The sequence below is a fragment of the Dendrobium catenatum genome, unplaced genomic scaffold (genome assembly GCF_001605985.2).
Source record: "Dendrobium catenatum unplaced genomic scaffold, ASM160598v2 fragScaff_scaffold_1024, whole genome shotgun sequence".
NCBI classification, from domain to species: Eukaryota; Viridiplantae; Streptophyta; class Magnoliopsida; order Asparagales; family Orchidaceae; genus Dendrobium; species Dendrobium catenatum.
The window spans coordinates 484543-497717 of NW_021319486.1; positions in this window are offsets into that span (position 1 = coordinate 484543).

Genomic DNA, 13175 nt, shown 5'->3' on the forward strand with positions numbered 1-13175 from the left:
AGTTCTTCTACATTCATTTGAGAGCTTCATATTTTGATTGTAAATACATTGGTTGGAATGAGATGTAGGAATCATAAGTCTCTCATTGCTCTTGGAAGTAGTTCATAACTTGTATGGTGGATTTGCTCATTGATATATGCTCGCAATCAAACATATACCCTTGTAACTATCTTAATAAATTGTATGAGTCAACATCATTTGTGAGGGAATGATGGTTGCAAATTCTTCATTCATCATGAGCTTTGTATTCAATTGCTTGCATTTAATCAAGATCTTTATTGCTCTATCAATTAAATCTTTATCTTGTGCATGATATAATGTTCTATATGATCCATGCAAGCTTAAGCCCAATCTTCTTGGATTCATTCTTTTGAATTCAAATCCATAGTAGGTCAATTTTGAGTTCATAATCAAAATCAAGTTCGAGTACCTTCTGATGCTGTACAGTTCAAGTTCAATGTCCACTATAGTCTAACTCAAGTCTTTACTTGAGTTTAAATGTCCAAGTCAAGTCTTGGTGGTTACATTGTGCCACTTGCAAGTTCGAGTCCCAAATTCTTGCAAAATCAAGTTCATATTTAAGTTCTTGTTCCTTATAGCATCACTTGATTAAGTTTTGATTTAAGCTTGATTTTGTCTTAAATTATGCCCAAGTTAAGTTCATTTGATGTCCAAATAAAGTCCATGCACTATTTGTTCTAAGACCTTATCCTTTTTAGACAAAATTTTGGCAACCTCCCGGCATCTACCCTTTTTAGGGGAAAAACTAAGAGGCTGCCTACCCGCCACGTCAATAAAGACGTGTACGGTTAGTGTTTGTGAGACACCGCGGTAGTATTTTTTATTTTTTTCATCCACCACGCCAACAAAGGTGTGAATGGGGTTTCAAAAGCAACTTTTGAAAAAGCAGTTTTTGATGGTACCCATTTAAAAAGATAGTTTGCTTTCCCCCCGCTCGGGGGTACTTATAATTGACCCCGCCTCGCCGTAAATGCCGCATTGGGGTCCCATTACACCATACGCAATAAAGGCGTGCATGGGCGGGTTTCCGATCCGCCATGAACATTAAAGTAAGGTTTTGAGTTTTGGAAATATCTGTACCTTCGTGGGGTTGGTGACACGTGGGTCGAGGGGTCACTCGCCTACCTCGTCGTAGGTGTCGCACCGGGTTCCCTCCTACCACGCTCAACAAAGGCGTGCATAAGTGGTTTGCTGGCCCGACATGCATGCCGATGTAAGAGAGGATTTTTTTAATTAATTAAAATTAATAATAATTAATTACAATTTCAAAATAATTAAATATAATTATAATAATTAAACATATTTAATTATAAATGATGATAATTAATTTAAATTAAAAGTTAATTATAATTAATTATAATAAATTATGATTAATTATTATCATTAATATTTAACCATAATAATTATAAATTCTCTCTCTCTCTCTCTCTCTCTCTTTGTGTGTGTGTGTGGATCGTATGAGAGGGCAAGGCTTCGGCTGAGTGTTTCCGTCGGCCTGGGATCGCAAAGCAGGGAAGAGGCTTCAGGATTGGAGGAGTTCGGCTGGAGTTGAGCAGGAGGTCGTGGGATTTGGCGAGAGAAGAGAAGCCAGAGAGCATCGTGGGAGAGAGCAGCCAAATGGAGGTCTCTTCCTCTCCTATTTAATGACGAGGCGTAGCGTCGTTTTGAACAACGATCGTAGGATTTTCGCAGAAATTTCGAAATGGCACCGGATGTACTGCGATATGACATGATTTGAGAAGGATTTATGAAATTTCAGCACTATTTGAGGATCCAATGGGTACGAGGTATGTACGCTGGATTCATGGCTTCTCTTCCTCTTGTGTTGTATATACAGAGGTTAACAAGAAAATAACTCATCCACAAATTTCTTCTCCTTTTGATGATCGTCGAAATATATATACATAAAATCTATACACTATAGTACATGGGTAAGAATCAAAATAAAATAAAGGAATAATCTCCATGACTATATCAAAATCAGAAATTACCTCTATAGACTTAGACAAGTCAAATCTTGAATCCTCAGTTATTCAACTGGCTCTTTCCCTTTTTTTTGACATTAAATAAAGGGTAAAAAAATTGTGAGGCAACACAGCTCACTAGACTACACCCACCAATCTATATTTTTAATAATTAACTCAATATGCATATTAAATGAATTTAAGAGTGGAATTAATAATAAAGCATGTACTGGGCCAAATATATCTTGTAGATAAGTGAAATAAAGCAAACTTTGCATTAAAAATAAATAAAGAAATACTTTAAATATCAAAACAGAAAGTAACAAATTTCCTTTTGGCTCTTATCCCATAAGAAACAGGCCCTTATGACTCTCTTGTGCTTGCATATCATAACAAGCTTTTATGACTCTCAAATGCTTAACACGTATAAAAAATTCAGGCCTTTATGACTCCCGGTACTTTCAACACAAGATAACTTCCTCCAACTATAAATAGCTACATAATCACACATTTCAACCCGATAAGAACATATATTATTGCATTTTAGTAAAATAAATATAAATCAATCAATTTCAAAAATTTACATAATGCTTTACCTGTAAGAAAAAAAAAATATTGAGAAAAATTTCACAATTTAGAAATTTCACAAAAAAAGGTTTGTTCGTATCATTATTTTGAAACTTTAATTATACTATAACCTTACTTTCAGGGATCAAAATTAATTTAAAATTGTATAAAAATAGCATATCAATTTACCCAATAATTAAAAAAAAGGTAAATGTGCACAATAATAATAACTATAAGATGTAGAAATGTACAGGATTAAAGTTTTGTAGATAGAAAGTTATCCTCAATGTTTCACTATGAAATTATAATTTAATCAAGAAAATATCAAAATTCTTATATTTTTAAAAACAAAGATAGATATAATGCAATCTTTCTCGATCTGAATAACTTTCAGAACAAGGATAATAATAGAAAATTACTAAAGCCACCAAAACCTCACTCTCTCTCTAAAATATCTCCACTCTCTCTAAACTGTTAGGGGGGGCTATGTAAAATGAGATGCAAATGGAACTTGTTATTTTTATAAAAATTTGACCTAGCGCCTCAGCTCTCATCCTTGCAATGACGCAGTGCTCCAAATTTGAGCACACGATAATGCAGTAGCCCAGTATGAGAGCATGACATCCTAGTGCTAAAACATTAGTTATTTTTCCAAAAAAAAAAAAAAAAAAAATTGAAAACTTAATTCTATAATGCCATCAACTTGACGACATGGCACCCTTAGGGAAAAATTCAAATTTTACATACATGTACATAGACCCCTAGGACCTGCTTTAAAATAATCTTAGACATCCCTTATACTCATAGAACACTTGCAGACACATGCATAAGACATGAATGCAAAAATTTTAGTGGGTGGTCGTATGTACATATTATATACTTTATTATACTTATGTTTTCTATTATTTTTAGATAGTTTATATAACTTTCTTTTTTCAAAATATAATTTTAGTTCGAAATGCCATGTAGGTGTATGGGTATTTCAAAAGGTGGGAGGAAAAATGTCTAAAGACCGATTAAGACCCCACACACCATTCCATTTTGGTATAGTTTTAGTAATGAGGTATAGTTATGGTAGAACTCATCAACCTTTTTTCTTTTCATAGGGTGTATTACAGAATCCAACTATATTTCTGGCCTCTTGACGTGTGATCTCTCTTATCTTTATTTCTCCCCTTTTGACTGGTCAACTAATTATATAATCTTTACACGCCAAATAACCCAATTGAGCCTATCTTTCTTTGTATTAGGAGAGCTTAGGGATCACATTATGTGCCAAAGAAATAAGAGTATAAAATAGCATCCATAATTGAGTACTCTTAGGCCAAGTCTTAAGATGAAATTAACTATTTATGATCTCATTTATATTTTTATTAGTCTACTCATGTAGACTGTAAAGATTTATGACCATTTTATCCTGCATGATAATGATTTTTTGGCAACCATGGTGGGAAAAGTTTATCTTTCCATCTTTGGATGCTTTGCTATTCTCTTCTATGCATAATCCTGGTTTGGTGTTCCTTAGTTTAGGTTCTTTATTTCCTAGACTTCTTGGTTATTCCACCTATTTCTTCTAATCCTCCCATGGTTTGATCATGTGCTAATCTTTTTAGTTCTTAGACGACATTACTATGGTGTACTTGTTGGGGGAAATTTTAAAAAGGTGATTTTCCTTGCAAGGTGCAAAATAAATCTAAATTAAATTTCTTTGAAGAAAATCAAGAATTAAATTTAAATCTCAATAATAAAGTTAAACAAATCATTAGGGATAGTATATTGCCTTAGAAAATGGAGATAAGATCTCTTAATGGGTTCAAACCCAGAATTATGGGGTATTTCTCAAATGTCATAGCATGATTTAAGAAAGAACCACATATGACCTCGGAGGGTCAAAATGAAGTTAAGTCAAATATCCAACTATAATAATCAAGAGAAGTGATTATTAATTTCATATTTGAATTGATGTTAACGCATGATATATCTCCTTGAAGAAATAAGATATCATATGTTAAAAATTATTTATTTATGATGATAATGATTGTTATAAGTTTGATTTCCTAGGAGAAATATTAATTGAGTTTTAGAAATTAATATGGGTTCTAAATCTCCTATGAGTTCAAGTCCTCATAGTTAATTACATCATAGGAAACTAGAGTCTCCTACAAGGACTCTCGATTAAAATAACAATAGAAATTTTGTTCAGAGATTTTCTAGGAATGATGTCAAAGGAGGTGAAACTGTAATTTTAAATGGGATTGGAACAAAATGGAACACTTATTTTAGAGACTGAGGAAGGGTATGAAATAAAAAGATTCTAAAATAATTAAGAAGTGCCTCAACTTAAGCTAAGTGTTGAGTTTTAAATTTTGGATTGAGAGAAAATTTAATTTAAGTTGATCATTTTATTAGATATTTGAAATAATATTCTCAGAGATTTGGGCCTTATGATTCAAAATATACCCGAATCCTAAATCTAAATTGGGCACCAAATAATGATGGCACAAATCTAACTAATGTAGTGCAAAATCTGGACATGCCTTGGCCTGGATTGGGGAGTTGGCAAACCACCTAGTCGATTTTAAATCCATGAGTCTGGTCATTTTTATAAAAGAGTGTCAGGGACATTTTTATTAAGGATTTTGAGAATTAGGACCGACATGTAGAATTCGTCCTAATTGGTCCCTTGACTTATTTTGGGTGAAAATGCTAAAGAGAAATGTAATTAAAATTTAGACTCTTCTTTAATTTTTTACTGTTATAATGCATGCTGATTGACTCGATTAGTACTTAAAACTAGAATGAAGCAGTTTTAAAAAAAAGCATAAAAATAGTTTTTATCTTAGAGATTATACATATTCCTCTTGACAAATATGCACCTTTATAGACCAGGTGGTCTGCCAAAACTCGCAGGTGTGGAGGAGCCTAAAAAAATGAAGAGAAGAGTGCAACAATATATTATGTGAACTACTGGCGATCCCGGGCTTACTTCTTAGATCGTTAGAATTTTTATGTTATCTTAAAAGATTTTATTTAAATTTGAATAAAAAAATTTTACACACCCTTATTCAATTAATTAATTGAAGAATTAATCAATGAATAATTAATTAAAGTATTAATTAATAAATAATTAATAAAATAATTACCCAATCATCAATCAATATTTTCCCATCAATTCTATTCAAGTCTCTCAATATGTGCTTAAAGTTTCATGGGATCTCTCAACACTAAAAAATTTAACATATGTATCATTTAAAAAAAAAAATTAAAATAAAAATATATGTATATATACATTTATATGGGAAAATATAAGTATTCAATTTAAAAAAAAAATTAAAATAATAAAATCATTTTTGAAATATTTAATATAATATTTAATTAAATATGAAGTAAACATCAAATTAATTAAGTAATTAGAATCAATTAAAACAGAATAAGTTTTTTTATTTTTAAAATAATTTTAAATTAAAATAATTATAATTTCAAAATTTTTGATATATTACATGCATATTTCTAATTCAAATTGAATTTTTATTGAATTCATAAAGTTTATTTTAAACAAATGTATTTAAAATAAATTAAAATTAATTAATATTTTAAAATATTTTTAAAATAAAATAAAATTAAATCTTAGGTGTTTTATAAAGTTTTAAAACAAATTAAATAATTTTATTTACATTTTCAAAAGTATTTAAATTTAACTTGAACTAAATATTAATGAAATATTTAAGTGTAGAAATTATTTAAAAATATGGAAAATATTTTAAATTAACTTTAATGTTTAAATTAAAATATCTTAAAATAAAACTTATAATTTATTTAGAATATTTAGAATAAACTTTTAATTTTTAAACTACTTGGTTTCATATTTAATTAAAAGACTAATTAAATATCTAAGTAATTAAATAATCCAAATTACTTAAAGTATCTAAAGAAAATATTTTAAACTTATTTTTAATTTTAAAAAAATATTTAAATAATATCAATAAATATTTAAATTATTTTAAAATAAAATTTAAGTTTTTAAAAATATTTATGTTGATGTTTAATTAAATATTAGTTAAATATATTAAACTTAAATGTTCTAAATTTAACTTAAAAAATATTTTTTAAAATAATTTTAATTTTAAATTAAGGGCCTTAAAATTCTAGAAATTTTGATATATTATAAAAAATTTTTAATATTTATATGAAGGAATGTATGCTTAAAAAGAATTAAAACAAATAAAAATAATTAAAAATGAAGGCGATAGTGGGACACATGGCATTCTCAGGTTTGCGAAATAAAAATGTGCGGTGATAGGGTGCTACATGGCATCCTCAGGCTAACCACAGGTTAGCATGTGGTTAATAAATTAACCACGTCAGCAGAAGGTAGTAGCCGTTGGATCGGCGTGAGTTCCATCCAACGATGGAGATCAAACATTTATATTACTTTCAAGTTCTTTGAAATCTTGTCATTGCATTTATCATATGATTTTGAGTCTATTTTGTGGCTTATTCTTCCTTATATTAGAGTGTGAGTTTTTTTCTCTAATATCTAGAAGATATACTCACAATTGAGAAAATCTAAGAGTTTTGAAAAGTGATATAGTTTGGGAAAAAAAATGGTCAATGATGCCAAAAATTAAAATATGCACAATGATCACAAAAAAAAATAAAAGATACACAAAGTGTATGCAAAATTAAAAGATGCGCAAAGTGTACCATTCTATTGACAAGAGGCATAAAATGAGACCACCAAAAGCGAGTTCTCTTCTCTTTCAAAATTTTAAAACTCAGAAGAATTCATGTGTCACTTGATATTTTCAATGTCTTGGAATTTGAATTTCATAATTGTAACAAATTATTTTGGAATATTGTTCTATAAGATATTTTGCTGAAACCAAGTAATTAATGGATCTCTTTTTCTTATCCAATTTGTTCTTCTGAATTAGATGTTTTATTTTCAAAAGATGATTTTAACCTGAGAGAAGTCCGAGCTAGGGTTAACAGGATCAGATATTCTACTAGTTTAAAATTTTGATGATGTTAACTCATTGGTCCTACAAGTCTTTAAAATCAATCACATGCAGACATTGTCATTTTCATGCTTAGATTAAAAAAAAAAACTTTGCTTTCATTCTTCTTTTTCCTACTTTTTCTTTTATGACTTTTTCCTCCTTTTTTGTGATGTCAAAAGGGGGAGTAGTATTTGAGTTATTCTTTGATTAGTTTTGCTTGTTCTATTACTTGCCATCATAAAAAAGGGACAAATTGTTGTGAATCTGATTTAGGGGAATATGCTTTTGATGATAGCAAAATACTTCTATTTCTCTATGACTTTCTTGCCTACTAGCATTTCAGGTCCACAAGATCAAACTATAGGTTGAACCAGCTCAAGATTGGGTAAATTAGGACCAAGTCTATTTGTAATGTATAAAATTATATCTTTTACCTTTTCTTGATTCCATTGTAATATTATGGGTCCTGATGCTAAGTATCCTTGCACATACACACTTGGGGGAATTTTTTTTTTGACTGTTTTAGAGTTTTCTATTTTTTCTCACATCGTCTGGGATGATCCAAACATCGGCTTGGATGATCAGTTAAAAATATAAACCCTAATTAGTGCATCATGGTTAAAGAAGCCATTATTAAGTGCATTGTCCTAGATGATATTTGTATCGACCAGGATAATAGGCTCAAATTAGAAAGAATTAGCCACTGGATCTATTTAGGTAGCTTTTATTTTTATACATTCTCTAGGACATCATCCTGGATGATGAAATACAATTATGCCTAAATTAATCTGGTAATTAAGGAAGGTAATTAATGTTTGATTGCTTGATCATATCATCCTGGATGATCACAGGATAGACCTAAATAATTAGTTCAAAAACCTCAGTTATTCTTGGACGATCAAACATCGGCCAACTTCTATTCAGGGTGATATTATGGACTATATTCAAAGATTTATATAAATCATACAGGACGATATACTATTTTCTTGGATGATATGAACAAAAACCTTCTGATCATCCCAAATCACTCTAGCTGATTTAGCTAAATTTGTACTGATTGTACTGGATGATATTTATATCGTCATGGACGATAAAGTCGGTTTATTGCATTTAAGAGCTATTTCGAAGCTCTTCTATTTAAGACCGCTTGTTCTACCCAAGAGTAAATCTTTTGCTGATATTTTGACCTGAGAGAGCCAAAAGGACAATGAGAGCAAGGGAGAGAGAGAGAGGATCTTGTGAGGGGGAGTTTGTGAGGGGTTTCACAAAGGTTACTCCAAGAAAGGATCCATCATCATCTTCTCCGATCTTCATCCCAGGTTCCTTGGGGGTTTTATAGAGGTCTACTTCAGCATATAATTAAGGTTCTCTGCCTGCTTCAGGAGGAATCAAAAGGAGCTGGGTTCTTTGCCTGCTTCTGAAGGAATCAAAAGAAGTTGGGTTCTTTGCCTCACCGGGATTGGTTAAAAGGAGATTTGTACTGGCTTCTCCGTCTTGTTATCAGAGCAAAAGGAGAGTTACTGAGTTTAGTGGAATACTTGGAGGGCGCCTCTCGGGGTGTGGACGTAGGTCGTGTTAATCGAACCACTATAATTTTCTGTGTTCTTTAATACTGCTTCCATATTTAATTTCTACACTTTAATTTCTATGGTGAATCTTGGTTTTGGTTTAAGTTTGTGCTTTAGCTTAAAGATTTTTTTAAAATACCAATTCACCCCCCTCTCTTGGTTAGCCTTGTGACTAGTTCATTAGGGCTTAACATCCCTGTTGAAATTTAAAACTTCACCTGGGTTCGATTAGCCAAGGGTTAGAATATGATTGGGCCATCCATAAGTTAAGATTTGGAAATTTGAAAGGTTTGATTTATAAAATGTGTTGGAATAACCCATTTAAACTCATAAGGAAATATTATGTCAACCAAGACGACCTAAGGACTGTATTTGAGCTTAACATTTTTGAAATGATTAAAGGGATCTTTTGGAAGTGGTTCCATGGATTAGATTGGTCATTTTGGTCAATTTGACCATTTTGACCCTTAAAGGGCATTTACGTCAAACATGGTTGACTTGGTCAACTAGGACAAACCAAAGCGTGGGTTTGAGTTCAATGTGTTTATAATGTCATTTAAGATCCATTGGAATAAATTTTGGAGTTTGATATGGCTAGGTCATATTGAATTTTTGGGAAAAGTAAAAAAACCACTTTAAAGGGTATTTTGGTCATTTTGACCCCAGCTAAATTTTGGGTTTAATTGAGTTTAGAAAAGTGTAGAATATTGATCATTAGCTCCTAATGGATGTCATGGATGTGATGGGAAGGTTTGGAAAGGGTCCCAAGGCTAAAATCCAATTGATGGCAAGTCTAGTGGGATAGGAGTGTTGGATTGAGCTCAAATTTGATGGTTGACCTTAGAGACATGCCTAAATAATATGCAATTAATATACCTTAAATTAAAGGTCATTAGGCTAGGATCCATAGGATTTGAAAAAGCTCTTGGAAAGGATTTTAGGACCTTAAAACTTAGCTCTTAGATTTGGTTTGAAATTTTTGAATTGGATTGGATTTTGGATTTGGTGCCACAAAGGGTGTTATCCACTACTAACATGTTTAATCTTAAGAGAAGGAAGCTTCTTATCCTAGAGGAAAAGAAAGCTGGAGGGAGGTAGGATGATGCCACGAAGGGCATACTCGACTATTAGTGGGTGATTGTGTGATGGGGGAAGGAATTGGCCTATCATAGTGGATCGAAATTGGGATGATTGTATAATGGGGGTAGGAATTGATCCATTATAGAGGATCGAAACTAGGATGGTGCCATGAATGGCGTACTCCACCACTAGCAAGGGATCATGTGATGGGTTAGGAATTGGCCCATAATAAAGGATTAAAATTAGTATGACTGTATAATGGGGGTAGGAATTGGCCCATTACAGATGATTGAAATAAGGATGGTGCCACGAATGGCGTACTCTACCACTAACGAGTGATGGTGTGATGGGGGTAGGAATTGACCCATCACAGAGGATCAAAACTAGGATAGTCGTATAATGGGGGTAGGAATTAGCTCATTGTAGAGGATTATGAGAGTTCGTTAGGGATGTTAAGCCTTATAGAACTGGCCCAAGCTAACCAAGAGGGGGGGGGGTGAATTGATATTTTAAAAATTTTCTTTTCACAAAGAAATAAAATCTCATAAACCAAAATCACACCACAAAAAAATAAGTGCGGAAATAAAAGTGTGGAAGCAAGAAATAAGAACACAGAGATTTATATTGGTTTGGTCAACTCGACCTACGTCCACTCCCCGGAGGCGCCCTCCGAGTCTTGCACTACAATCATGACTCTCCTTTAGCCCCCACAGCTAGGTAGAGAAGCCTTTAGAACGAACCTCTTTTTGCCACCCCGGCAAGGGAGAAAACCTATCTCCTTTTGCTTCCTCCTGAAGCTGGTAGAGAACAACAATCAGATGCTGAATCCTTATCTCTACCGACCCTTCCACGGACGAGAAACTCAAGACGAAGAAGAAGCAGAGTAATCCTTGAAGCAACCCTTGTGAATTCCCTCACAAGCTCCCCCTCACAATATCCTCTCTCTCTCTCTCTCTCTCTCTCTCTCTCTCTTTCTCTCCTCAAGATCTTCTCAGGTCAAGAAAGCAGCAAAAGATTGTTCAAAACATTAAATAAGAGCTCTTAAATAGAAGAGCTTCAAAGGAGCTCATTAATTACAAGTTGCCGACAATATCGTCCAGGCCAATATGGACATCGTCTTGGCCGATCAGTACAAATCTCAGAAGATCGGCCAGAGCATTGCCCTGAATACAAACTGGATGATTTAAAATTGGCTTGATCTCCCAGGCCGATCTCACGATCTCCCAGGCCGATCTCACGATCGTCCAGGCCGATCTCACGATCGTCCAGGCCGATCTCACGATCGTCCAGGCCGATCAGTCAAATTAGAGGAAAATCGTCCAGAGCATCGCCCTGAATTTGTACTGGCCGATATTTATCATCTAGAAGTAACTAAGATTTTTAAATAGATCGTCCTGGCCGATCCTACGATCGTCCAGGACGATATGATCGTATCAATCATCCTTAATTACTTCCTTTGTTTGATCAATTAAGGCATAATTTGTGAATATCGTCCAGGCCGATCCAAGATCGTCCTGACCGATTGCCAAAAAATACAGAATACCTTAATTGTTTATGGCGGCAACTTATTTCTATTTTGAGATTATCATCCTGTCCGATACACGTATCATCCAGGACAATCTGGTAATGACGGCTGCCTTAATTAAGAATCTCAAATAGAATCTCTGTTTTAAACTAAATCGTCCAGGCCGATAAGAATATCATCCTGGCCGATCTGAGTAAAAATAGAAATTCTAAGTCTCTCAAGTGTGTGTGTGTAGGTTACTTAGCATCAACCTCTTTAAACATTATAAATAGACTCAAGAAGAGAAAAAAATAAAGTACAGATCGACTTAACCCTAAACCTACTCAATCTTGAACTGGCTTCATTTGTTCGTCCGATCTTCAATTCCTGAAAAAGTTAGAAATAACAGTCAGTCCAAGAGAATCAATAGTGTTTGTCAATCATCAAAACATAAGTCATGATACTAGATTTGCAATAATCTTCCCCTTTTTGATGATGGTAAAACAGTACGAGAACAATCAGCAGTAAAAATTATGGGATCAACAAGTGTGAACATCATAAACTTCTCCCCCTTTTGATATATCAAAAAGTAGGAGGGAACAGAGGAAAAAAAATAACAAACCATAATTTTTTTTTTAATCAAGGCATGAAATTGATGTAGTATTCCATGTGATTGATTTAAAAACTTGTGGGTTAATGAGTTAATCAATCTCAACAATCCAAAGAATGGTAGAATATCCAATCATGGTTACCCTTATCTCAGACATTTTCTTAGGGTAGAATCGCCTTTTGAAATCAATGAACTAACTCAAAGAATTAATTGGATATGAGAAAAAGAATTCATCCATCACTTGGTTTAAGAAAAAAATATCTATATATAATAATGAACCAAAGTAAATCTGTCATGATCGCAAAACAATCGAAATCAAGCCTTTGAGAATCAAAACTTCTAAGTTCTAACAGATTTAAAAAGAGAGAATAGCTTGCTTTTGAGTGGGCTCATTTTATGCCTCTTGTCAATTGAGTGGCACTTTGCGCATCTTTTTATAGATTTTCAATTTGGCGTCTTTGCGCTTCTTTTGTTGGCATCATTGGCCAAAAATATTTTATTTTTGCAAGCTACATTCTTTTTTATAATCTCTTAAAAAAATCTTAGTTGTGAGTATATCTTCTTAGATATTAGAGAATAGGATCTCTCTCTCTCTAACATAAGAAAGAATTATCACAAACAGAATCAATAATCAAAGACAAGAGTAACGAGGGATCTTGATGTGACAAAAAGACTTTAATCATTATAAAAACAAGATAGATTTGCTTAAGCAAGCTTAAGAAAAGATCTTAATTTCATACACAATCTTTAATTTGAAATAGATTTTTGATTAGAAAAGAAAACTATGCCACTAAAATAGGTTAGAGAAAGAGACACAATCACAAAATATTTTTACCATCTAGGAGATTAAGGGATGAAAAA